The sequence below is a fragment of the Cryptomeria japonica genome, chromosome 6 (genome assembly GCF_030272615.1).
Source record: "Cryptomeria japonica chromosome 6, Sugi_1.0, whole genome shotgun sequence".
NCBI lineage: Eukaryota > Viridiplantae > Streptophyta > Pinopsida > Cupressales > Cupressaceae > Cryptomeria > Cryptomeria japonica.
The window spans coordinates 427,404,493-427,407,573 of record NC_081410.1 but is presented as its reverse complement, the minus strand read 5'-3'; positions in this window follow the sequence as shown (position 1 = coordinate 427,407,573).

Genomic DNA, 3,081 nt, shown 5'->3' with positions numbered 1-3,081 from the left:
AAAGGAACTGAACATCTCAACACTCATGAAGATGATCCTGACAGGGCTCCATCCAAGTTGTCGACACCAAAGGGCCTTCCATCCATATTGTCTTCCTTCACTCATGTTGCTAAGTCAACATCTAGATCTGTTCCATAGTTGGGTTTCTGGCTTTCTGAATCTCAACACCAAGATTATCCATTGCAATGGCAAAAGAGGTGTGGTCTCTTGCAACCCACCTCCATTCAAATCCATTATCCAGCTCATATACGAACATAGTAGCATGACCATCTTTGAGAAACCGCAGAAATTTGTTCTTCTCTATCCTCATAGTTACAGAGACCTGCAAAATAATGTAATGAAGAGTGAGTCCACGAAATGACTCAGTAAGGGCCCTAGTTTTACCTTGGAATTTACCTTCATTTCTAATTTTCCAAATGTACCATAAGATATCAGTAGAAAGAATATGCCAAAATAGATTAGTATCTTTTTTCAAACCATGGATGCAACCAGTAAGAACTTCCATAATATTAGCTCGGTAAGGAATATAAATACCAAACATCAACCATATTTCTTTAGCAATAATGCACTCAAAAAAGATGTGGCTAACAGATTCAAGCACTCTACATATATTGCACATATCAATATTGGATTGATCTTTCCCGAAAGGAATCCTGTTAATTAACATCAACCATTTAAACCATTTTTTCTTAGGAACAATAGGACTGTTCCATAATCCTGTGAATACTTTCAGCCACTGCTTTAAAGACAAATTTGCATACCACAAAGTATTAGCATGATTCATAATAGACTCATCATAAGAGAGAGTATTATAGACAAATATAGACTTAACATTAGAAATAAGGATATCATTATTCCATTTATAAGCAGTAAATCTATTATTATCCACATTACAATTTTTAGGCAACTGAAGAACAACACAAGCATTTTTAACCATATTGTAAGTTCTTTTTTGGGAAGCCAGAAGATCATACTTAGAACTAAGTGCTTCTCAACTCATAAGCATATCACTATCAATAATGTCTTTAAAGCAACAAATACCTTTGTTAGCCCATGCTCTGGCAGAACAACCTTGTGTAAGCGCAAGAGGTTTGGAGGAGTGGAAAAAGTTCCACCAGATAGATCTCTCTCCACGAATGTGATCATTGTTGCTGGCCCTACTATTGGTGATGAATGGTCTAACTATTTCTCAAGCCCTCCAGATAGATTTAAAGACACACGAACCTTGTACTGAGACTGGGAAACCTCTAGCCACTAGGTCACAAAAGGGTAAAGACTTCCAAGATTTAGCCCCCTTAGGTACAACCCTCATAATGTTGCTTCTGACCAAAACTTTCCATGGTTCACTGCCTTCAAACACCTGAAAGATCCATTTTGCAGCAAGTGCAATCCCCTGGAGTCTTAGATCCTTTAGTCCGAGCCCTCCCAATCTCTTCCCAATATGACACCAACCCCATTTAACTGAATGTATCTTATTGTTTCCTTTCCCATCAGACCATAAGAAATTCCTTATAACTTTCTGGATTTCAAGGATCTGATAGTTACAAAACATCCAGATAGATGAATAGTAAATGTTGTATGAAGATATAATCTTTTGACAAACTTGCACTCTGCCAGCAAGCGACATATATCTATTGTTCCACTTATTTAATTTCTTTTCTAATTTACCTCTAACCCATATCCACATTTCCTTTAGAGAAGGAGAGATAGAGAAGGGTATCCCCAGGTATCTGACAATCTTGTTAGGACCCCCCCACTGGAACCCCAATTGTTGTAACCAATCTGGAGGGTCCTCTCTCCACTCAAGCAAGGTGGATTTAGTTTGAGAGATTTTGGCCTCTGAGATCTCACAGAGGAACTTGATTTTTCTTTCAAGGGTTTCCATGTTCTGCTTGGTGAGTTCTACAAATAATGCAGCATCATCTACAAACTGAATATTAACCAAATATGACCCATTAGGAAGCACAACACCTCCGATTTTAGGGGAAATGGTGTAGTCTCTCAATATGTAGTACAATGCATCAAAGACAATGAAAAATAGGGTCGGGGCAAGGAGGCATCCCTGCCTGATGGACCTTCCAAGTTTAATGACCTGAGTGAGTGAGCCATTAACCTCAACCTATGCGGAAGCATCTTTGAGAAGAACCTTCACAAATTGACAGAATTCAGTAGGGAATCCAAAGGATTCTAACATCATCAATATAAAATCTCATTCAACCCTATCATAAGCTTTCTCAAAATCTAAGAGGAACATGACAACATTTTGCTCGAAAGCATTAGCCCAGTCCATCGCTTCCCAACTGGTTATTAGGTTTTCCAGAATGAATCTTCCCTTAATGAAACTTGTTTGAGTAGGATAGATAAACTTGGGAAACACATTTTCTAGTCTGAGAGCAAGAACTTTGGCCAAGATCTTATATGACACATTGAGAAGCGTAATAGGTCTCCAGTTTTTTATAAGTGTCTTATCCCCCTCTTTGGGTAACAACTTGATGATCCCTTTGTTAATGATGTCTCCTAGGGATCCTTTCTCAAGAGCCTCAACATACAGCTCATGGAGATTTTGGCTAATCCACTCCTCATTAGCTTTGTAAAACTCAACAGGAAATCCATCTGGGCCCGGTGCTTTGTCATTAGTAAGGGCTGTAATGACATTTTTCACTTCCTCCACAAATATAGCTTTTTTCAAGGAATGAGAGTCTTCATCAGTTATTTTGCTGGGGATAAGTGCTCTGCATCTTTCTCAAGCGCTTTGTGAATTGGGAGAATCTTCAGAGGAGAAGAGCTCCTTGTAGCTTTGATACTTAATTACTACTCAATACCTTCTATATATAGGTATCATTAGGTAATATAAATATTCTAATCCCAATGAGATCAACCCAATATACAATATTATACTTATGGACCTATAAGTCCTTCAAGTAAAAACTATGTTAAGAGTGTAGCAAAAATATCATGTGTGAGAAATTTATTATACAATACAAATAGAAGACAATCACAAACAAAATGAAAATACCAACTAGATACTACAAAAATGAATGAAGATGAGCTATTATTTCAATTGAATCTTATGTATGTGAA